Source organism: Dromaius novaehollandiae, chromosome 3 (assembly GCF_036370855.1).
Source record: "Dromaius novaehollandiae isolate bDroNov1 chromosome 3, bDroNov1.hap1, whole genome shotgun sequence".
Classification (NCBI taxonomy): domain Eukaryota; kingdom Metazoa; phylum Chordata; class Aves; order Casuariiformes; family Dromaiidae; genus Dromaius; species Dromaius novaehollandiae.
In genome coordinates this window covers 120,511,532-120,537,516 of record NC_088100.1, presented here as the reverse complement: position 1 = coordinate 120,537,516, position 25,985 = coordinate 120,511,532, and positions in this window count along the sequence as shown.

Sequence of the window (25,985 nt, the reverse complement as noted above, 5' to 3'; positions counted from 1 at the left end):
TTAAAATATTACTGTCTCTGTTGTGTGTTTTTCCTTTTCTGCATTGTCTGTCTGACTTTTCTCAAAAAGCTTATTGTGGAAATAGCTGTTCTTTTTAGTTTGCTGGTAGTGTTGAAAACTGGAAGAAAAAAATTGTTTTGAGAGGTCTCAAAATTTACAATGTTTTGCATTTTTAAGAGAACCAAAAAGTAGACAGAAAGATTACTATCTATTTTAGGATTACTAAAACCTTTTGATCTCTCGAAAAGGCTAATGGGACTTTAAATGTTAGTATATGTCAAAATATTCCAAGTCAAAACACTGGAAAATGGTGGGGTTTTTTTTTTCTTTCATCATTTTTTTGACAAACATTCTTACTCCTCTCATGAGGAAATTTCAAGGCACTTCAGATCCCCCGGACCTGTACATTTTTTCAGCTGAAAATCACTATACCAAAAAAAAAAATCATACATTTCTTGTGTACATTCTTACTCTGTTTCCCAGTGGTGTGACAGAACACCATTTTGTATGGGTCACCATGCCACTGGTAGCTTACAAACAAGTGAGGTTGTGTGGTGGGGGACCTTTGCAAGTGAGAGCAAGCTTGGTGGATGTTCTTGTTCACTTCATCTATTTTCACTTAAGCATTGTTAACGGTTTATCCAAAGGCATTGCTCAGAAGTAGCGTATTATCAACTTATGCTAGAAGCTGATACTGTAGAGAAGATTTGTTAGAGTCTCTATGCACCTCTGTTAAAGTACTTGAAGGCTGACCTATGAAAACTTTATCTTTTCTGCCCTGATCAAACAGATAATATTGGCACACATAAATAACACACTGTGCAGGTTGGCTTGGTTTTTCTTGAATAGACAGAGAGCAGCAGGTCTGCTGAGTGGTGCACTGAATTCTGTCTTGATACTGAGGCCCCTGGAGAGGGAAGGTTGAGTGCTTCAAACCCACTGAAATGCCAGCCTCCTCAAGAAGATTGATTTGAGGGAGGAAAAAAAATGCGTGCTTTTTAGAGCTCGAATATTGAATTCAGACAGGCCTTGTCATCCATAGTCGGCCAGGTTTCTTTCACGTTTGGATTGCACTACTTGAAAATGCTGAATTAGTCCATCTGTTCGTATTTAATTTTTCTCTCTGCTGGGACTTCAGTTGGTCTTCCTGTGTGTCACTCAGGCAGGTTTCCAAAGCATCTACATGTTAAGTATTCATTGCGTTCTCCTGAAATAGCAAAAATGATGCCTGTTATCCTTAGCTAACAACAGCCTCCCAGGATACTTGGTACTACAGAGAACATCTGTCCCTAGAATGTGCATATGCTTCAGCTGTGCAGTGCCTTAAATTGTGTTAGATGAATATTTTCTGAAGGAAGTAACTGTAAACTCCACACTGGGTCGTGTTGCTACCCCAAATTGTTTTAGCTACAGTGAAAATGTTCACACTTGGAGTACTATTTCCTTTGAATGAAATGCAACAAGAATAATCAACTGGAGCTTGCATGCGCTTTAAATTAAAAGAAATTATAAATGGCTTATAGAGGATTAGATGAACCATATAGAGTGAAAATCATTTTACAAACATGGTTTACAATGAGTTTTTTAACAATATCTGCTAGAGTCTACAACTCATTGAGTGTTTATTTAAAATTCTGTTAATTTACTGGCACTTCATAAATTTCCCTTAATGTATAGTCTGACTGAGATGCTTTAGGCATTTAAAAATATAATAATATATTATAAGAACATAAAACTGGGCAATTCCTGGTTCTCTGTAGATAAACATTATTTGAAAGCAAGGACACAACAAATAGATTCTCTCTGATAATTTCAAAGTAAGGGAGCACACACATGTATGCACAAAAAAGAAAACACGTCTCTACCTAATTTCTAATAAATTGGAAACTTCAAATGAGGTTTGAGGTTTTATGAAGCAGAGATGGAAAAATCCAGTTTGTCAGAGGTTTTACTGGGCAGTGGTTAATTCTGCTTCAGTCCTGGCTGCAGAGGAACATCCAGTCACTTTTACTTTCTTAATAGCAGTCTGGCCAAAAGAGTGTCCAGCAATTGTGGCAATAATGTGAGGTCATCTCACTGCTTCAAGTGATCTGTGGCTGCTAATTTTTGAAAAAAAGCATGGTCTGTTGAGGAGTATAAAAACCTAATGTGATGTTCACTTCATCTTGCTTTATAAAAGGACCTTAGTAAGGTTGGGCTTGACCACAAGCATAATTAAATGTAGTAAAGCTGAATCCACTTCTCCCCAGACACTCATGATGAGCTTTGAAGTCAAGGGCTAAAACTGAATCCCTCTACGTCACTGTTTTCATGGTCATTATAGGAAATAGAAAGTTTTCAGTCAGGATTTTTCCTTGCATGTTAAATATTTACTGGTTCCCAGCATAAGGGTTACAGTAGTCATTGTGAGTTACAGTACAGCAGCCAGGTTGCCTTTGGCACGCTGTCTCAAGTGAAAGTCAGCTTCTATCCTTCTGCCAAGAAAAAGGTCAGAGCTTGTCACGTATGTAGGCATGCAAGTGAAGAGAGGGAATATGTCATTTGAATTATCTATCATCTCAAAACTGTAGGTGACTTCTTTATTTGGCATTCCTTATTTTTATAATGACTAATTCAAAAACTTACAAAACAAGAAACCAAAGAAACACGAACTAATTCACCAAAATGGCCTTTGTTAGTGCCAATAAATTAAATGCTTAGCAAGTGTTTAAAATCAACATCTAAGAACTAGCTATGTCCCTAGAACTTATCACTGTCTCAAACTGTGGGTTAGGGAGTCACTCCTTCTGGGACACAATACTATCAGGCATTCAGCTTTTCTACCTGCCATGTGCAAGTTTCTTCTGTAAACGTGAAGCACTTTCCCTTCAGTGAAGCCCAAGAAAGTTCAGCAACTGTCTCTTTCCAGGTCCTTGGATGGAGCATAGAATTGGTAGCAGTAGGAGACAGCACAAATAGGTTCTTGAATATAGATTAATATTTTATGGCTTACATATAGTATCTGCATAGTCTGACTGCTGTGAAATTGCTCCTGACTCTATGTACAGATTGCTCTCCGGTGCTTTGAGGCCTCTGCTCAACAAAAGCATTTGTTTAAATCCCTAAAGTCATATGCAGTAAGGCAGCTTTCTTAGATCATGTGGATGCATGCTGTACATCTTAGTACTCTGAATGAACATGTCACTGTGAGGCAGACCTGAGGGTTCAAAGGCTTATGCATGCATGTATGTATAGGATGCACCTGTTAGCATGTACTACTGCTTGAGGACAGAGATTGAGCAGTATTTGACCTTGCGCAGATGAACTGTGAGAAGCAACATACAGTATCTCATTCCTTTAGCTTTATAGGCTATTACATGACCTCTTGATTTATCTTTGCCTTTATTCTGTCTTCTCTGTGTTCTCTACTGCCAAAGAAGTTCATTCTAACACTTCTTCCAACCAGAAGGTGGATACTTCTACAGAGATAGGAGAGAAGCAGTCAAGGAATTGCCTGGCAACTTAAATTGTCCAACTTCTTCAATTCTTGTCCTTACTATGGACTTCTTTGAAGAGGTGGAAACATGACCCTATCCTGTCCTATCCTGGCTAACCATGGCACTGCCATTTGTAGGAGTGGAAAATCATTGCTGTGAAGACCACTGCTGTGTAGGAGCTAGCAATAGATTCCCAAGTCCCTTTCCCCCTCCCAGCTGCATGCTGGATGGCCTGAGCTGCTTTCAGGGTCACCTAGTAAGCAACCCCAGTGACTGTCCTGGCTGCTTTTCTTCAGAGATAGTTCTGGCTGTGGTTTGCTCTGTGCTCCCTGGTGCTGGCAAAGCCCCCAGCTCCTTCAGGGCCTCAGTTGAATTCTTAGTTGATCCTCGGGAACGAGGAGATGGAAAACTCAAGTTCTGCACAGCTCCTAGTGTAGTTTCAAGGGACAGTTCAGTCTTGGAGCCAAAACTACTCATTCCCCTATGTTTTTAGCTTATAGATCTGTATCACTGAGTAGCGAGTGCTTCTGGCCCTAACCAATCACGGCATATCTAGTGTGTCCAGGTCACTAGCAGGGATTGCCAACTTTACGGTGACTGTTATGGATGCTACCCTGTAGCTGTTTGCCTGGCTGGGATGACTCAGTTACCTGTATGGCAACTGCTGAACTGGTTTGTGTTGTAGTCTGGCAGATTGAGGCAAAGTGAAGCTGTGCTATTGGCCTTGATAAGAGAGCTACAAGCTGCAGCAGCTGAGCTCAGCAGCAGCAGGAAGCTTGGAGAGGAGGGAGGGGACAGGTAGCAGTACCTCAGGCCCAGGATAAGCGCTCTCTGCTTGCGAATCACACTGCTGAGGTTTCCAGGTCCCAGCATTCCTGCAGTCCTGCCTTTTCTTCCTTGAGCTGCTTCCAGTCTGCTTTCATAACTGGCTTTCCCATTACCTGATCCATTTGCTCTTAGAGTAATGTGCCATGTGTTACCCTAAGGATGCCCAGGTGAGCTGGAAGTCTAGGTCCTTTATGTCTAGTCTCCCCAGGAGCAAATATGCAGGTTCACCATCCAGCATGATAACTGGTAAAAATCCGTAAGCTAGAACTGACACACATTTTCCACACTTCCAGCTTAACGTGTACACTGAGAACTTTGTGGTATGAATATCTTAGCACACAATTCTTTCAAGTGTGCATCTATGGCAGAGTTTCAGGTTGTTTGTATTGTTCACTATGTTAACAAAAGAAGGCTAGGTTCTCTGTTTGCTTGAATCACTGCACCATGACCTGAGCCATGATGATTTTCACCAGCTGAGGACCTGATCACATCCTGCTTTTCAATACAATACCAATTCCTGTGACTAGGAATTATCTGCCTATTTTACTTGGTTCCTGGTATCTAGAGCTACCCTTTGGTAGAGCAAATACTCTTTTTCCTGCTTTTATTTCTGTGCACAAGCTTAGACCTTGCAGTAACAGTCACCGATGGTTTCAGAGCAGTGGCATTGGAAGGCTCCCTCATGTGTGATCTCCTGTACATCCTGACTGACTTTTGGCACTGAACCAAGACCCTTCAGAACTGACAGCTATAATATAAGAAGATCCGTTACACCTACTAATTGGTGTATTTCTGCACAGCAGTTTACCTATTTACATTTTTCCTATGGGATTGGGCACTGCCATAGATTTCAAGCAGCTGTTTCCAACAATTGACACTTTTAGAAGTTAGGAAAACTAACTGCAAACTTACCATTGAATATCAGGAGACAAAAAAGGCAGCAAATCAACTGTCACTGTTGTACAGAATGCACCCCCTACCCATCCCCTGCCATCAAGTGAAGTAACAGAAGTTCCTTTTTTCTTTTTCTCCCTCTCTTCAGTGGGTCTGAATTTCCAAACTTCTCTTGGGTGCTATAAGCTCTAAATAGATTTGAACTTTGTAACCCCAAAACTCCAAAGTATGTGAAGCCAGGAAGAACCATGCTTTTCTTTCCTGGCACAAAACACTATTACATAAGGTACCACAAGGGCAAAAAAAAAAAAAAAAAGCACTACTGCTTTCCTGCTTAAAACTAGGAAAGTACTCACAGGGCATTAGCTGTGTATTGCTTCCTACTTCCATTGTCATGGACAAAATGGGTCGTTACATTTCTTTCTCCATCTTTTCTTCTTTCTCCTGGAAAATTTTTAATTTCTCTTTCATTTTTTTCCTTACAATGTACCTATTACAGTAGAAACATCTTCAATTTTTCTTCTTCATATAATGCTGAGGAAAGCTGAATTTTATGCACCCTTTTTTATATTTTGAATAGATCCTATCCTACTCATATAAATTGCAAAACTGTTTTGTTGTAGCTTTTGACAATCTCATTAGTTTGTTACCAGCGGCAGTTCATTACAAACCTCACAAGAAAAACAACAAAATTATCCCTGTCTTGATACACCGGTGAGAGCTAGGCAAAGTAACTATGAAGAAACTAAGTTCCTTGCTGGTTATTTTTGCTTAGCAGAAATTAAAGAGAATGGAAAAGATTATGTGGAAACTTGAAAAACATATGCAACTTCTGTTCATCCTAATTTTAATACCTGAACTTTAGCTGAATCAGCGCATCCATTCCGTGAAGACACCAGGACCTGGTGGTCAACGAGAACACTATTTTGCTACAGACAAGTTTGCTTTGTAACTTAGTTCTTCATTTTGTGTGAAAAAGAGAAATGATGCCTGAGCTATGCTTTTAATGGTGCTGCGATTTTGAAAGCCCATGCTTGAGGAAATCTTGTCAGTTAGATGAACAAGAGTTTAGAAAGCAAACAAGTACTAATCAAAGCAGGAGTGTGAGGTGAAAATTTGTTTATTTTCACCAGAAAGCCTAAGCAAAATGTCCAGTTAGGACTTACTGGATCCAAAATTTGATGAGGGACAGGGCCCTAACTGATGTGCCAAACTGATTTTATCTGAGCTTAGTGGTCTGATATATTTATTCACCACAATGTACCCCAATATTTGAAGTATGTTTGAGAGGGGCTGAGAGAGAAGGTTACAAAAGCAAATTTTCACCTTGTAAAGGTTAGGGTCCCAAGGCAGTTTCTACAGTCAGTGCAAAGAGATGCTCTAAATTGCATAAGTTAGGCTCTGCAGAGAATAACTCTCCCCCTCCTCCTTCCTTCCATTCATCCCCCCCTCCTCCTTGATAAGGGAGGAAGCTTAAAGAGATTAGCCTTCTTAGTCTGAAGCGGAGCTTTGCAAACAGTCCCCAGAATATCAGACTGACAGAATTTGGAAAAAAATTGAAATCTCCACAATTAACCATGAAAAAGGTGTACTGATAATAAAGGCTTTATACGTGCAGGCCTGATGGTTGCCTTCAGTCCTAATGTGAAAAGATAATTTGCAGAAGCTAATTTTCTGGCTGTCTTTCCAAAAAGGCCCATAAAATCATTGTTTGGTTTTGCTGGTAATCTGTAAAACTGCAACTGGTCTGAAATCATCAGTTCATTTCACACAGGCCATCAAACAGTCTTCTCCGCATTAATTCTCGGTCACTAGTGACTCTGGTTACATCCGAATCGCTGACCTGAGCCGTCCAGGTTCCCAGTGAGAGACAGCTGCATGAGAGACCAATTAAAATAGTATCTGCAAATTAAATAAATCTATAAAAAGAATCTATATTCCCTGCACCAAACAGCAATGTACATAGAAATTAGTGGAGTGCTTTTTAAATAAATGCCTGATGAAGGAATAAGCCTCTTGGGGGTGGGGGGAGGATAAATTCAGGATAAAGGATAAACTTTATCCTGTATAAGCCTGAAATAATGAAAGGGTAAACGAACTCAAGCAGTGCTTCACGCAGGTAGGTGCCCCATGCAAGAGCAAGGCCTCTGCTCCTACCTTCTGTGCCTTAGTGTAACACAGTGTTAGTGTAAACGAAGAACAGGCTCCAACAGTACAGATCAAAGGGAATTTTGCCATCAATTTGGTCTGTTTTCTCTTCTTAGCAGGCTTTGTTAAATGTTGGTAGTGGCAGAAACAGAGGAATGGGAAGTGATTGTGGCTATGTCTTGCTGTGGTGAAGAAAGATGGTTTGTGTAAGGCTTTCAAGGCAGAACAAGATAGCAGTTTCATAAGCATAGGTCCTTTTATCCACTGTGAAACCTGGGTTTACTATATTTATCATACACTGTTTCTTTATGTACTGGCAGCCCTCAAAATTAAAACTGATCAGGGAAACGTGGATGGTGTCATTCTATTGAAATTCCATCCAAAGCAAATGCATTTCAAAACTTTGCTAGATTTTTTTTTTTTTAGGAAAAAGGAAGAAAAGGAGTAAAGATTTCTGAAAACTCTGATTTATCCTATTTTTAGATTTTTCTAGGTTAAATATTTTGATTTGTCTCATGAAATGCTTGTAATTTTATTGTTGTTGCCATTTGTTTCGATTTTGTATTTTTGTGTTCATACAGTCTTAGTTTTCAGTTGTGACTTTTTTATAGCAAAAGAAAAAAGTCAAAATAGCCTAAACATCCAAAGAACTAAAACAACTTGTTGAATTGTCCTCTTCTGATAATTTTGATATATTTTTGCTGTTCCTGCTCCAATTTGGAATGAAGTCACATTCAAAATCTCTGTATCTTTGAGGGACAAAAATTCCCATCGCCCATATAACACCAAAGATCTTGTCATTACTTTCAGTGAAAAGAATAGTTAATGGTGTCACTACTGTTTGACAGTAGCCCAGAATGGATTAACCTTCAGTACTAAATGAAAACTGGACAGACAGCTTCGAATATACATAGTTTTTCTGTTTCTTTTTACTGTAGTGTTGCCTTTTCACTGCTTCTTAGATTATGAGGTCTTCTATACATTGTCTACTTTTCATGTAAACTCATAAATGCACGTATTCTATCATTTAGCATAATTTCAGTACTGCCATATTTACTATCAATAGCCCTGTTTTTTACAGTTTTAACTGCTTGCATCCCAAGCATAAGTTTACAGTATTTTCTATCCAAAACTAATTGGCACACAAAAATTTTATTTTTAGTTGATATCAGCAATAAGGCAGGGTAACTGAGATATTTATGGGGTTTCTAATACAGATTAGATGGTCAAATAAAATCCTCAAATAAGGCCTCAGAATCAATGAGGACAAATATATGAGATGCTGGTTTCATTTCATCAGTGGCACAGCATTTGGGTGGGTTTTTTTTCCCCCACTTTTGCTTCAAAACAAACAGGGAAGGGAGTTGTTTTGTTTTTCTGTTTTGTTTTCATTTTAAAAGTAGCATTGAAAAGAATTTCTTTCTAGGGAAAGTAATTCTTATTATTACAGGGAGTCACAATAGCCGATCACTTCTAAGCTAATTATTGCCACAATTCTTGATCTTTTAACAGCCCTAGAAAAGGAAGGAGGGTGAAGCACAGTGCTTGCCTCAGTGCTTAGGCATGCCAGGAGTGTGGAGGTAGAATGTGACCATGCAGTAGCCAATATTAAAGAGCCTGTATACACAGGAACAACTTCTTGAGTGGTCAGGAACAAATCAAGGTGTCTGATTTTTAGGTAGCCTTCCTCCTGATCTCACTGACCTAGCAAGGGTGAGGCATTTTTTGTTGAGATTTTTTTTTTTTTTCCTAAATCTTGCCTCTGGGTTTTAGCTAGGTAGATTGAGACTCATTTTCCCACCAAAGTAAATCTGCAGAATTACTTATTTTGATTTTAAGAGAAGTAAAGTTAAGGTTTGGTTATTGCAGAGATGACTAATGACTTTTCTTCTCACCAGTTTTCTGACTCCTTTTCTTCACTTTGAAAGGTGAAGGATATACATGACCTAAACACCTGAACAGCGGTGTCACTGAGACAAAATACAGTGAAAATTCAGGTTTGGCTAGTTACTCTCGGTTCTTTAGTCATGTGGTTTCTTAGGTCCAGAATCACAGAAAATTCACTGAACATAGACTGGAAGCTTACTGAATGAGCAAAACTAATAATATCTGTATCGCTTGCCTTGCCCAGTTTCCTTCATTCAGGCTCCTTGCAATAGGTTTGAAGGAATACTACAAACATGTCCTCAATATATAAAACAATGTTTTATGTATTCTGATGCAGAACTGTAGGCAATGAAGAGGCAGTTGGTTATGATTTGGAAGACAGTAGTTGAACTCAGAAGCTATTGGCTGTCTATAGTTATTGGTCTTGCAATAGGCATTTGTAAATAAGTCCGTTTTGATGGTCGCTCACTGTGACCTCTGATCATCTTTTCTGCTTTCTTGCTACTAGGCAAAGATGCTTAGCCACTGTGCCAAGAGAGAACAACTCCCTGCAATATGGCCATGTGTGTTATCCAGCTAGAGCTAAGGCCCAAACAGGTCTGTAGCAGATTGTCCTGCTGCTTCTTGGGACCTCCAGAGCCTGCTGGATGACAGATTTTCTAGAAGTTTGTCAGTGAACAGATTTGCCACCCACAAAAGTACAGACTGCCTCATGCATGTGAGATTACTTAATGTCAGATTTCTCACTAGACAAGATAAAGGATAAATGGACAGGTTTACCTTAAAAATGTAATTTTGTTGTGGAACAATTTATTTTTAAAACAATAACATACCTTATTTATATAAGATTAAAACTGCTCTAGCAACTCTTTCGGTTTAAGAAGCTGACTAATTTTACTCTGCAGTCTTCCTGGTTTTATTGCTAAAGATAGATTTGGAAAGTCCCAAAACATGGTATGAGCAACATGTCCCTTTCCAAGCTCTTGTTTAATTCACCCTCCTTTCCCATTGCTGGATATTGGCATATCACAGGATAATGAAGGGAACTAGGTCATTTCGTTTTTTTCTACTTCTATGGACATTCTTACTGTGTTCCTGATTTTGTGTATTCCTTCTGTATAGTTGACATCTTATGTAACACCCTTCTCAAGGCACATGCATACCTTATATACCATGGCAAAAAAATCAGGGCGCATCCTGTTTGCTAGAGGTATACTTGTCCTTTAGGTGAGCACTGCATTAAGAACATGACATATGAGGTGGTGAAACAGGGAATAATATAAGGTTGCTTAGACTGTGGCACACAAACCTGGATTCAATGCTAAGCCTCCCTCACATAGGTGCATTGGAGGGTTAACTGTGTTTGTCCAAGCATATTCCTGGCACAAAGTAGAACTAGAAACTGATTGTGGCACCCATGACATAGCCAATTCTGGTGCTGTTATTTGCCAGGAGATGTCATTGAAGTTTATAGATAATGCTATGCACTCAGATTATAATATGGCCATTAATCTGCTAATGCTTATCTTCCTGGTATAATGTAGTTCTTTCATTGCTGCCAAGGCCCATACTCCGTGCTTCCATCAAGCTTTTTATGGTGCTCTTCAGTAATTTCTTAACTTTAACAAATTCTGCTTTTTTTTCCTGCATCAAAGCCCAAAAACTTGATACCTATTTAAGGACCAAACTGCACTCTTGGAAAGCTTTGCTCAAGGTCAGCATACCAAGCTGTTGGCACCATGGTGTGTACAGTAATGCTCTTGAAAGGTGTGTGTTGGATCCAAAGGCTGGCAGTGGAGATAGGGTATGCTATTACGTTGTCCTCGTGGACCGGGGTATGCAAACTCAGCATCTCCTGTGCGATACTTTTCAATGTCTTTGATTCCATCCACCCTTGATGGAATTACCAATGAGAAATACTAGCAATAATTTGGAGGCTGTTATTGGCAGAAGGTAGTGGTGATGTTGCTTCTGGCACAGGTGGGGTTAAGTATAGGAGCAAACTTCTTAAAGAAGCCCTTTGCTTGCTGAGGATCTCACTCGGGTCTAAATCAGTACAACGCCATGACTCCAGTGAGTTCTGGATCAGGACCTATGTAGTTTTCCTTTGAACATGTACTTGGATAATGCTGGTATCAGCTTCTTGATTATTTTTAATTTTTTCCACAAGTGGGAGAGTAGCGCACTGGAAATGTTCCAGTGCCTTCCACCAAACAGTAACACATTTAACCAGCCTCCTACTTGAACAGATTGTATCTCTGTAGTTTATTTGCTTTTTGCAGACATACTCTCAAGACTTTCCAGATCTTATTAGCTTCCATTTGAGAAAGGGGGGAAAAAAAAGAAACACATTTTGATTACGTGTATTGATTTTATACCTTAATCTTTGCTGCTCAGATATGGATAAGTCTTGCATAAGCCTTGACGGTCAGTGAAGATTTATGGAGCTGAATGGATTAAGTCTGAAATCAAGCTCATGGATTTTTTTTTCTTTCCCATTTATGGTTTACTTCATCATCCAATGGATAGACTAAGACTGGCCTTTTCAAACAGGTTCTTATAAGCACATGTGTAGAAATATACATGACTATCCTATTTACTCAGGGGTGAAATCATATTAACATTAATACTTACTAGGCAAAAACATACTCTGTGCATAGATGATGCTTTAGTGCTCAGAATGAAAGGAATATTTTTCTCTCCGAGTCTCAGAGCAAAGGAAAGCTTGTCCGTGCTGACTGTTTCTGACTGATAGGGAGCTTATGAAATGGTGCCCCCCTCACTCCAATAAATAAACAGATATTTTTACAGTATTTCCAAAAGAGTTCTTTATAAAGGATTATTTTATTCTATAGGGGTTTACTACTTATTCTTCAGTATTGCTTGTTATTCCTGACACTTCCTCCACCATGTCATCTGCTTCTGTAGACGAAAGGAGAAAACAGCTTGTTTCTTGGAGAGCAGTGAACCAGCCAAGGGTGGGTAGGAGAGGGGAAACATGAATTCATTTTCTTTCTCCCCTCCAGGCTTGCCTTTGTCCTGTCCTCCTGCATCTTTGGAGTCCACAGCCAGGTTTCTTGGCTCAAAAATTTCATAAACGTTTGGCTACTTTTCTTGAGACTCTAAACAGATTACATTCATGGTGTGTTATTGCTTGAGCAAGAAGGATGCAGTGGTAATATAAATGAATCCTGTACGTGGAAATAATACTATCCAGGGAGTGGCTTTTCTCTTCCTTCTCTTTATGCCTAGTTCTTTACAAGAAACCCAGGGACCACTCAAAATGTTCAGATTATCTGTGTACAAAATTAAAATATAGTTAGATATCAGCACAAATTTAAATCTCCAGTGACACAAATATCAATGTACAGGTGCTTTGATTAGAATTTCCTGAATAATCTACATTTTCATGAACAATCTTTCCCTCTTCACCCTGTTTGGATCAATCAGTCACCATTCCTTCTGCCAGTGGACCTACCACTTCTGCAGATCCTCAAGTACCAATTTGTCAGGTTGCGACAAGTGTTAAGAAAGATGATAAATCCATGTGTCAGCTGGCCACAGAGAGAAGTGGATTTCTGACTAGAATTCTCTTCTGACTGCTTCTTCATGATTGTTTGGATTTAAATGAAGTGGTTTTATAGACAACCTAATCCCAACTGTTCTGAGCTTTGGCACACACCCAGATATTTCCCAGAGGCCTTGGAAGGACTCCAAAGGAAAATTGATACATTTGATCAACAAACCTCACACCTTATTCTGTATAGCCGTATTCCAAGTGTTCCCTACTGTCCTCATTTCTACTCCAACATGGCCATACATAAGCCTAGCAATAACTTTTGGGATAGGTGACAGTCATGAATGGAAAGAGAAAACACAGAATTGAAGAAAAAAATAACAAACTCTCAGACAGCGTGATAACAAATACATTATGAGAGCCTGAATAGAACCACCGAGTTAAGGGCTTTTTCCCATTTTGCCTTCCTTTTTTTTGTCTTCTAAAAAAAACTCAGATTTAACTTGAACATCCAGACCCATGAATATGCATTGTACTTGACAGCCGATCACCATCAGCTGCACATGTTCACGTTGATTCTGCTGTTATCTTCTAGCATAACTTTCATCTTACCTGGATTAAGGTAAATTCAGTCACCTCCACCAATCCTATGATGCTGTAATGATACCAGATTGCTTATGCCATTGCACTAGACTGGTCTTGGGTATCTAGTGTTAGTACCCTGAGTAGAGTGCTACCCGCATTGCCTGCTGAAATCCTACATGCTAGGCATGCTGAAGAAGGGAACGATCCTAACACCTGCCAGAGAAAGAAAAACATGCATAACATCCAAACAGGAATGAAGGCTACAGCTAATAATAACCTCTGCTATTCCAGTCACCTGGTCAACATTTCCAGAGACTGCATTCCTAGTTTTTGAGAGAGATGCATTCTCTGCAATTAACTTTAGTTTCTATTCCAAATATGTGGCTAAATCTCAGGAAATTTGAAAAACCAAGGCATGATCTGTCATGATTTTTACTGTACTTATTCCCTAAATGTTAGGTTATTAGGCATTAATCATGCAGTATTAAGCAAAATCTGTCATAGGTGACTTGCTGAGCTAGAGCTGCACTATGTCTTTTTCCATAAAAGCACTGTGCTTCAGGAAAGTGGCACTGATTATCTCCAATAGAGGATATAATCCGCTTACCACCTGTTCATTGACCTTCAGAAGACAGGAAAAATAAGGCTTCTGTTCCTTCTCATGTGAAAACACACACACTTAGTCAAGCTTTTATTTGGCATTGAATTTCTCTAAGCAGAAAAGAGCTATATGGTTTGGGCCTTTGTTACTTAAGGGGTTGTCTGCTCTTAGGTCATTCCATGTCAAGTGTAATTATCAACGTGTCGATTGGGGTAGATCAGCTTAAATGAGAACCATTTTCTTGTAAAAGCCACCAGGAGAAAGTGTCCCTAAGTCTTGATTCTGTTCCTACCTCGGACCATCAAATTTTCCCTTTATAAGGACTGCTGCATGGACCAGAGCCCTCAAGTGCTTGTTATAGAGCTTTAGCAAGTGTTTATGTTAATAGTTCTTCACATTCTTTGTGAAGTGAGCCCATTGCTGTAGGGGAATGATGCATTCTGAGATTTTTCTATGCTGGAATTAAAATTTTTGTGCAAGTACTCATGACGGCCAAGTGTCCTTGTTTTATATTGGTATTAGCAGCTGAGAAAGAGGATGTAAATGTACTAATCAGTCAGACTTGTAGTACACTCCACTTGCTTCTTAAAGGGCATCCTGGATAGTGTAGGAGAAATCAGTGATGCCTCTGATGTGAACGAAAATTGTGCCCACTTAAAAAAAGGGGAAGAATGCTCACCATTTTGGGCACTCCACAGAAAGCCAGCAGAACTTCAGTCCTGTGGTGTCGAGATAAAGAATACTCCAGCTCTCCTGGATCTGGTTTAAAAAAAAAAAAACTGTTAACACAGATCACTTGGGTTAGTACTATTAAAAAGGTGATTCCTCCGAGCCTGCATTAGTATTCTGTCAAAACTCTCCGTATGCTTACTATTTATTAGCTTTATTTGCCATTGCTTGAATAGTTCTTTCAGATATTCAGCCACTCTTTTACAGCTTTCTTTTGGTGCTGATGCTATCACAGAGCCTTTTGTGTGTTTAAGAATTTAAACAGATGGGATTTGCAGGAAGCAACTCCCCAACTTACCACAAGCCTTGTTAGTTTAGCCACAGCTCTTCACTCACATTTGCTGACCCAGCTAGGGGCCTTGGTTCCATGGGGTCTGTGTTGGACACCATGGCCTTTTACATAGAGAAGCAAATTGAGATATCCATTTGTTGATATTTAATGAGTTTCCTTACCATCCTCTATTTTTCCTTTTAAATACAAATTTGACAACATAAGCTAAAAGACTCCCCTCTCTCCCCGCCAAGAAAAGAGGAAACACTGAAGCATGGGGAAAAAAAGAAAATCTTTTGCTCTCGAAACTTTGGTTGTGTCAGGTGGACCATTGTGAGAAATGTACATGCCACTTAGGAAATACTGGAATGTTTTACTGCCTGAAGAAAAATGTTTTTAATTAGCATTTTTCTCCAGTATATTTTGGAAAGGGCATACTTTAATATTCCAAAAGATTCATATAGGTAAGAGCCTAGAACCCCGACGTGTTTACAACTGATACTATAATCACATACAACTTAATCTCTTTCATTCCAAGTTACTGCTAAGGCATGTCGTGCTTGTAAAGACATCACATGATATGCATCCTGTGGGGAAAAAAAGAACAAAGAAATATATAGAAGCTTTAGTAGGAATAGTAGCAAGCTGACAGCCACCCAGACGTGCTATAATTAAAACATATAAATACTTGTTTGCCAGAGGTTAGAGACGCAATAATTGACAGGGGGAAGGTCTTAATAGCAGTTAGAAAATTCCAGATTTAATCCTATGCTTTCCTTTGAAATAGTTGGAAGATACAGGTATGTGCGAGAATAATACTTTTAATCTTTATGGTGCCTTGTTAGTTTGTAACTTCTGACTAGCAGTCACCTTTCTCTTAGTCTGTTTTTCTGAGTGATTTGTCTGTGTTTATTAAAGCTATGACATGATTTACAGCTTGCTCCTAAACAGCTTGTCCTCAGAACTGACATAAAAAACAATAGCATTTGTTCTTCTGCCTAAATAACTAAGAGGGAAGAAAAAATATATAAGCTTCCATAATGCTGTCTCATATTACCCAATTAAAAAAAAAAAATCACAAATGCTGTCAAAGCTGTCTCACTGCTTTTGATGGCTCTACATCATAACCTCCCAGTTGCTCTTCTAGGTACTTTACCATGTGGGCTTATTTCCGTGTATGATCTGCAGCTTTAGCCCAAAAAACTTTAAAATCATTCTTGCAAAACTGATGTTTGCTCGATTTGCCAGTCACCAGCAATCCTACCACCCATTTTAATTCACTCAATTTCTTCCTATCCACATCTTTGTGGTGTTTCTGCGTAGCAAAGGTTTTCCTTCTATGAGACATACTAATGCAGGGGGATATGTCTCTGTTCTACAATCCCAATTGTTTCTGTAACAAAAAAAGTATGCTACCTAGAATTGAATATATATATATATATATTTATATTTATATATATATACACACATATATGCCTACTTCCATATATATGTATATATATGAGGATAAAAAAAATTCCTGTTTCTCAAGGTAAAATTGTTTCATCTATTTGCCTCCTATTAATAGAAATGCTGTGCCTAGGCCAGATAATTTTTGTGTTCATTTATTTAACTTCTGTCTGTTGCTGGTTTGGGTTTTGTTTTGTTTTGTTTTTCTTCAATACCCATTATGTCTATGTTCAGACTGTATAATATTTCTTTTTGCATTAGGCTGTTCAATTAGGGCAGGCACATAACAGCAATACAGGATAACAGGAAGAAGATTTTTACAATGTGGGAAAATATATGAAAAGAGAAATTATTTTTCTTTTTGGCAACTTTTTATTATGCTAGAATTTTCCTCCAGGGAATAGACAAAGGAGATCCTCACAGTCTGTCTCAATGTACGTTACCTAGTTTGGTTCATCTTTTGTTTTGAACTGATTGTGGATGCAAATTGAAACCCTTCCAAACAGTCTAGAATCTTTGAAGCCTCCCAAGACCTGAGCCTCCATCTGCAACTAATTTTGCAAATGATTCATTTCTTGTCTTCAAAGAAGAGATGGGTGCAAATTATAACTGTACTAAGCCATCTCAAAATTTTGAGATGCTCAGTTGAATGCAAATTTGCATCTGTTTTTTCATAACAGGCTGAACCAAACCTTTAACACTTAGTCCCCTAAGCTTCTAGAGTAGTGCATACTCTACAGTTATGAATACAGGCTATTCTGTGCCTATGCATAGACATCAGGTGTCTAAACTTGAGCGTCAACTCAACATTTGCCAAAGGTTACAGCATTTGCTAATGCCAAGTGCCGTGCCATGTGACATGGGTCCTGTGATTGATTTCCATGTTAGAGTGCAAAAGAGCATTTTAGTAGATGACTGAATTACACCATGAACCGCAACTCAGTTTAGCTGGATGATGCTGACTCTGCTCTCTGTGAGCTACATGGTAAACCCTTATCTCACACTGGGGAACAGCTGGCTGCTCAACTGGGTCAAGAGTGAGTCCCTTTCCTACAAGGAGGAAAAAGGTGTTTGCAGTCTGGCCTGTAGTATGCTGCCTTTTGTAATGTTGCCTTTCCACCACCTTTACAGCCTCCCCTTTGGTAGCTAATAAGAACTCCTTCCTTTCCCTTAATGCTCTGTCATGCATGGGTTAGGCAAGGATACCAGAATAATGCTAACACCTTTTTAATGCTGAGTTTTTGGACCGCTTCTGAACTCTTACCCAGGGTAAATTTGCACTGATTTGCTTCAACGTCAGGAGTATCTGGTCAGACCTTTAAAAGTGTCATTACAGTTTTTCTTTTTTGTTTCTCTTTCTTGTGTCAACATTGTTGCAAACCAAAGAAGCTCTGAACTCTTACTCCTTCCTATTGTTGCTTCTCCTTTCAGCTACTTTGCTCTGTTCTGGAGCTGCTGATCTTTCCCACAGGCTCTCTCTTCTCAGCTAAGATCTGTCTGGCTTTCAGGGGATGGGTCACTGCCCAGCCTCCATCAGACATGGCCTAATGCATCTAGCATCTATTTTTGGTAAGAATGAGTTGTTGGTAGATCAGTTCTCACGTGGCTCTGCAGAGAAGCCTTTAGAGGTATTCAGTTTCTGTTGCAGGATAGCTCTCTGCCTCTGTATGTTAGCTTTATATTAACTGAAACTTCTTTGTTTCATTCTGATGCTATGTAGCCTTCATTTTATACACTTTATTTTTAGAAAATGCTATGGATTGCTTCTCTATCCTCCTGTCACTTCCATTTTGGAGACACTCTGTGCTAGAACAGACTGGACATCTACTTGCTTGTGCTTTCTGTATGATGGTAGCACCTTTGTTTCAGAGGCAGCAGAACTGACTCTGTATTTCACTTGCCTAGTTCTATTGTGCCTGTGTTTTGTTTCTAAGCTTTCAGCAGCATAAGGTCAGAAATAAACCGTATGCCAGTGAGACTCAAAAACTTCTGCTGTCAAAGCCCTGTGCTTGCTGTGGTCTGCGTTAAATCAGAATACAGCTAAGGAGCAAGTGTTGGTGTGGAGGTCAGACCTCAGTTCCCTGGTGCATGATCTTAAGGACTGATGCTCTGGAGCTACTAGCGTTTGCTGCCCCACAATGATATGCTGGGATCTGTGTGGCTTATACACTTTGTTATTCTGTCTGTGGCTGGAAATATGGAATAATTCAGCTTTGCCCACAGTGAGCCACTCTGTTGTCTATTCCTGTACCTTAACAGAGCAGCCACCTAGCCATTGGCTATGTCTATGTTAAGAGGTAGGTGATCCAAGGATGGATGGATGTGCAAAGTGAAGCAACTGGTGCTAAGGACCCTCCCTCAGCGTGTGATCACATGGGAGTCAAGTTATTTTTGGCTAATTTTAGTATGACCATGTGAACTGGCCACTCTCATTAGCGGCTGGTGCAGACTGAGCACATTCTTGGAGATCACCTTCCAGTTTAGTTCATCTGAAAGAGATCCAGTTCATGCACTCCAACAGCTCTGTGTCACGAACCAAAGTTCGGGAAGTGAGGACAATTGGGAGATTCGTTTTGAAAGAGTATGCCTCATACCAACTCAAAGTTAATATGGACTGACTCAGAAATCCCCAGAAATGAAGAGTTTCCCATACAGGTGCATACATGGCTGTCACATGTCTTTTAAAAACTGTGGAAATAAGGAAGAAAACCTGCTGTTCTATGCATTTCTGTCTTATGATGGCTCATAGTGTAGCTGTTTGGTCTGCACAGGACATTTGGCCCTTCCAGTAAGACCATCTGTCCCAGAGCCAGAAGGTGATGTATTTCTAGCTTTTCTTTTTTTTCTTCTTCTTTTTTCTTTTTTTTCTTTTTCTCTGAGCTTTTCACCTGCCGAAAACTTCCTTCACTTCAGTGTTGCAGACAGCAAGATCCCCTTTAGAGGTCTTCAGAGAAAGTTTCTGTTTCCACTGGTCAAGGATAGTCTCCTTACCAAACAGCCCTGGTGGGTTGTTAAGGTGTTGAAACCAAGCTCTTTTGGCGTTTAGACTGCAAAGTTATAGCTTTGTTGTTTTTCAGCTGTTCAGCTGGTGACTGTTTCTGACATCTTGAGTGAGCTGTGTTCATGCCAGATTCTTAATTTACAATAATTCATCTGATATAGGTCTGCATGGAAACTACATGATCTGATTTTGAAACTAACCTTTTCTGTACTGTCAGCTGCAAAACTGGAACACTGCTACTGTCTCAACTTCGCTACCTCATAAACTATATATCAGCTTCAACTGATCCCAAGACCTTTGGATTTCAGTAGTATTTGTGTATGTTTTTGCTTGCATATACACTATTTATGTTCTATGTCTTACACGTAAGTTAACATGTACCAAAAAACCTGCTTCTTTTTTCTATTAATATCTATACAAAGTATGAAAATATTTTTATTTCAGATACCTGTATATTTCTGTACAATGCTTACAGCCTGAAAGCACTAACATATTCCAGTGAAATCAGAATGCAGAACAGAACCTTTCTGTAAAACTTCTAGATTAAATTAGTTGCATAGCAAATATGTTGCTGAGCACTACATGTATCTGTGTTTCTGAAGTACTATATAGCTTCTTAATTCACCATGCCTCAGAGTAACTGTGGGATGCCTCATTTTACAGGAAAACAGAACACTAAGCAATCTTAAATCTACTGTAATATCCCAACTTCACTGAGCACAATTTTGTACCTTTCCAGCAAGATTTCTGTTTCCCGTTGCAGAGGCTCAGGACATACTCATATCGCGTGTTTTGTTAGGTTATGTGATTTAAGGCTCATACCCCACACAGAGCGCAGAGGCACAGCGGCAGGCGGGGGAGCCCCAATAACCCTGGCAGAGGCGCGATACCCTGACTCAGCCCCTTCCAGGGGGCCACCAGCCCTGGGGCCAGGGCACCTTGTGGTGAGACTGCTGGAGAGGGTCCCCAGAGACCCCCCAACCCAGGGGGCTTACTGCTGGGGCTTATGGGGCACATTAGGGGATGCTGGGGAAGAGCATTTGGGGATTGCACAAGACTTATTACGGGATGTTTAGGGAAGGAACCAAAGGCAGGCAAAGGTAGGGATCAAGGTGGTTTGTGGAAGAACAAGCCTGGGAAAACAGAGGAAAAGGCGGGAAAAGGTGCCGGTCACATGTAATCAGGTGGCTGCTCAGCACACTTGTCTGGCCATGCCCTGTGTCTGATCCCTGAAGTCTGCCCTGTCTTCTCATTAAACTCCATTTCTAACTATTTTCCTGGGTGAAGGGGGCTCTGTTTTTGTGTGCATGTGCATCTCTGGAGGTCTAAGTGCCAGTGACTGCAGTCAGACAATGGGTCGTAGGGGCCCGTGTGTCCATGGTGCTAGCAACTGGAGAGACTGGAGCAAGGGAGGGCCGAAGTGCAAGCAATTGGAGAGGGGACCATGGGTCATGTCTGGCGTGCCAGCAGCTGGAGCAAGTGAGGGCATATGATCATTAGCAAATATCAAGCTGGACTAGCTGGTAAGTAGGATGAGAGGCTTGGGAGACAGGTATCGAAGTGGCCATGAGTCTGGGCAGGGTACTGGAGAGACCAGAGGGTCTGTGAGCTGGCTATGGGAGGGACCAGGAGGTCCAAGCCAAATACTGTGGAGACTGTAAGGTCTGGGAGGAGTTGACTGAGAGACCTATTTGCATATTTGTGTCTCTGTGAATGTGAGACAACTGGAGACTAGAGGATCCAAGGTTCAGTTACTAGGTAGACTGCATGTCTAAGGTCTGTTATTTAGGGCATCCGTATTGTGTGTGTGTACATATATTTGTACATATATTTTTCCAATAATGAGCTTTCATCCTGAACAGCCCAAGAGGGGAACAGGATGAGGCAGTTGGCATTGTTTATGTTTGCGTGAGTGCTTATTCTGTACTCTGCGTTGAGCTGCATGGTGAGCCATGTGTATACGTAGATACGTATTGCATAGGTGTGTTTGTGTGTGCACCTATCGGGACCGCATGCTCAATGCCACTGTTCACTAGACCTGGGAACATAGAACTGCAGTAGCCTCGCATCTACCTGGCCACTGGATTTAGCAACTTGAAATGTGTTTGTTGTATGCTCTGTGAATGCTAAGAAGCGATAAGGTATTTGCTATATATTTTCCTGTTGTGACTGCTAAGGAATGACAGTAAGTCTTCATGAGCAAAATATTCCATTAATTGCTTCAAACCTCCTGCAGCAATAATTTGTTACTCTCTATGGTGATCGCTGTCAGATTAAGCCAGAGAACAATATTCTGCTCTGAAAAGACAAGAGCAGACTGGCTTTTTTGTGTGTCATAACACCCATTCTGTAACTGGCCATAAAAATCTGCTGGAAAAATACTTCTGATGACAAATAAGTTAGTTGGCTGAAAAATTTTTGCAAAACAAATGAATGTTCTAAGTGAGCTTTTGCGCAGATGATATACTGCCCTCAATTGGTACATTTAACTTCTGCCGAATGGAAGTCCTGTTGCAGCTTGTGTATAAAACATAATGACAGAAGGCCTGGAACAATCTTCCACGTTAACTTCAGCGAGTACATGGTGAAACACGACCAAATCAGTGTGGTGTCATTTGATGTTCATTTTGCATACGTTCATGCCTTGGTTCCAGCAGTTTGTTTGTGGAAAAAGCAGGTAGTACTATTCCAAATCTCTTGCAAAAATCCAGACAGCAGCTTTTAAAATATGGCTGTAAATGTTCTTCAGAGAGCTCCATTCCTCCCTTAGATTATTTTAGGATCTTTGTGTTTGGTTCCCTTTTGAGTAGAAAGAAAAAACATTGTAACATTTCCCAACAGCCAAGAGTTTAGGTCACAAAAAGTATAATATTGCCCTCAGAAAATCACTATATCGCAGTGCTTGCTTCAGGACTTGTTCCCTTGGCACCTCTAGACAAGCAGTTGAAGCACGTGAGATGAGCTACTGATTATGCCAGATCTGAAAATTTTCCTTCTGCCTGCCCTCAGTTTGTTCAAGCGTAAGCAAAGTTGCCATCAAGTGTGTTCTGCAGGTGGGTGGTGGGTCTCCGTGCATCAGCTCTGCTTGCACTGGACAACATTCTGTCATGGTCTGTTCTGAGTCTTACTCATTTTCTGGGAACGGGCCATGTGTAGTTCTCAGGTTACATAATTCTCTGGTAGACTGGCCGTCAGAATAATTGGTAATTCTGGTTTGCTTGGCCTGACTCTGATGTCGCAGCAGCTACCGTCATGACCAGCCTTATAAGAATCAGTTCTGTTGCACCGTTGAAACCAGTTCAGTTGATGCCAGCATCACACCATCTCCAAATGATGATTTACTTGTGTGGCTGAGTAGGGAATTCTGATTCAAGAGTGCTTTGCTGATGCTTTTCACAAGGATGAATGGCTCTACAGATACAGATTCTTGCTGAAACCTAAATTCAGTCTTTCAACACTTAAATGTTCATTTTGCAACATTTCAGTGGCAACATTACAGCAGCTGGGGTTACTTTCCTACACTTCCAGTGTGTTTTCTCATGTAACATTTCTCAGAAGACTCCTTTTTGCTTATCCAAGTCAAGTCTAGAGCTATTTAAAGAGAATCCTCACATATCATAACCTCATATCCCAGTGTAAGCTCATACTTCCCATTGCCTCAGAGAGGGAACGACTCCCCTGCAGGTACAGCTGGTTATTGTTTCTGATATCCCAGTCATCCCAAATAAAAGAGCTTACAGATGAGCAGCCCGAGATAGCTCTTCTCATATTGGAACCAATTTGTTTGTCTGCAGCCATTCAGAAAGGTGGGACTGGGTTGGGTAGTGGGGTTAAAATCAGAATTTAGCTTGTTTGATGTGGGCCACTTCAAGTGGAGCAAGCAGAACTGCAGTTCACCTAAGCCATCAGCCTTGGAGGGAGAGAGAAGCAGTTTCGCTTTTTGGTTCTCTCTCTAGTGCAGAGGAATAATGCATAAAGCTGATAGTACAGCAGTGAAGAAAACAATTTTAAAATACCTTTTTAAAAAAATAGATTATGCTTCTAGATTACATTTTTTTATATTCTTATGCAGCACAAAATTGGCAGGTTTATACCGATACTGTGCTTTCATCTGTTACTAAGACAACATAAATATTAATTGTGATCAACCAGTGGTGGTACTTTCAGTGTGGAAGCTTAATCCTTAGCCTTTGAACAAACTGTTGTAAAGGAAGCCTGCACCTTTTTATTATTTTGTTCAGTACTAGCCTTTCAGGTAAAATCTTGTTCTGATCTGATGGCAGTAATGGTGTATAATGGTGTATGAACTGGTGCGTACGTAAACTTTGCATTTTGTAACATAAGTCTGTCTGCTGCTTTCAGTGTATTTTCTCATCAGGCATTTCTCAGAAATGTCTCTTTCCCTCATCTAAATCCGGTCTGGAGCTATTATATGATAGGTAGACAGATTACACCATTTGTGTTGTCCCATGCTGAGCAAGTTACAAATGAAAAAATCTTGCCTGATCTTGAAATTTGGTACAAACATAAGTTTTTTCCAACTGTCTTAAGCAACAACTTTTACTTAGTTTAAGTGCATCTTTGCTATCCATTTTAGAGCATTCTATACAATTCTTCTCCAAAACACAAGGAAGGAAGTGGCAATAAGGGCGAGATTTATAAGGCTTTCCACTTGGCTTGCACAGCTACCTGAAGTGCGGGGCTGTGAATGAGGACTCCCAGACTGACCCTTCAGTAATTCTTTTTTGCTGTAGTGCTTTAGATCTGTGTCATGTTACAGTCACAAACCTAAAATCAGAGCTCACGGTTCTCAATCATTTCTTTTGTTGTCTGAAAGTGCAGACTATTTCTATTATTGCAGTAGTGTTTAATAATCCCCAACAAGGATTAGAGCCATATTGTTTGGCATGTAACACACAGACTTCGCCTGCCCTTGAAAGCCTGCAGTCTAGGGTAATAATCAGTTTACAACAGGGAAGGAAACTAGTCCATGTGAATGAGAAACTACAGGTGTGTTTTCATAGTTACATTAGAAACTAAAGGCAAATGTTCTCCCTTATTATCTGGCATCAGTAGTCACTATTAATCACTGTCACTCCCATGATAGTGGGAGAAATCATGTTACATAACCAAGCATCAGCTCGTTACTATGATGACACTTACCAAGGATGGCAGCAACATTACAGGATCAGAGTCCCACCAATTCTCGAGTGCAGCCCTGTCCCCGAGGGCCCACGACAAGGAAGCCTCTCGCCCACACCTCCTTTGCCTGGGCTGGCAGGACTGGAAGGAAGCTGCCTGCTATGAACAGCATCAGGTGCAATAATTATCCCAATTATATAAGAATACTGTGATCAGTACTCATACTAATGCTACTTTATGCCACTTTGGCATTATAATAGAGCCATTCAAAAAGTGTGACTAATTTGCACCCGCTATCTTTGGAAAGAAGTCTGTAAGCTGGCATTGTTGTCTGTGAGAAGCCTACTGTTAATAAAGGGTTAATAATAGTTATTATAAGGAATACTTTTCTTCTCCAATTTCAAGGAAACGGGCATATTTAATTCCAGACAACCCTGTGCAGAACAACAGCTGGTCCCAATTCAGGTATTAGTAGGACAGCTTCAGCATGACACAAGTGCTCTACCAACATGAGCAGTGTCAGCTAAGGCAAGTGAGGAAGTAAGTGATTAACCCCTCGTTCCTGGAGTGGGCCCTCCAAAAGTGGATCAGGGTGTATCTATAGTCAGTGCTGGAAGTTTTCCCATATACCACTAGAGAGGTAACTATTTCATGACTCAGGATGTTACCCTTACTTGAGCTGTCCCTTCAGACTGTGATTTATTATTATTTTTCTAACATCTGCAGGGCTGGTTGTGCTGGATGTTGTACAAACATCGAAAATGACAGCTCTTACCCTTCAAATCTGCTGTCAGAGACAAAGTATAGCAAGTAGACAGCAAAAACAAAAGGGGTTGAGGAGAGAGCGAGTAACAGAAATAAGACGTTAGAATATGCACTACTTGGCTGCTCATTTCCTAAGCAATACATAGCTTTAATCACTTTGCATATGGGCTGATACGTATAAGGTTTATGTAAGGCAGATATGTAAAAGTTTAAAGAAAAGGAAATTCTCATGATTGTTAGTTATACATATACACTCCTGGCAGTATTTAGGAACTGTAAGGATTATCTAGTGATTGATCAGCATTGCCTGATTTTTTTCCATCTACACCTTTGCTGGCCATGTGCAAAGTGACTTTTATGGTGCCGTTAGTATATTTCAGCTCTGCTGCATTTCTGAGGCTGTTGCTAACTTGATCTAAAAAAAGGGAGCAGCATTACTCACTTTTAAAATTAGTTTTAAGCTTTCTGGATGCCTAGACGATGAATGTTCCTTGTCTAATTACCTGATGCCCTCTTTCAGTGTGTCATTGTATTACTTTTTTCTCTTTTTAATGTAACAGAAATGTAAAATAACATGACCTTGAATAGATACCTTGTGGGGATTCCTTTAATATATGCAGAGGATTATATGAACCCCTGTTGATAGCTAAAAGAATTTTACCTCTTCTATTTCATAACAGAGCTTTGCATTT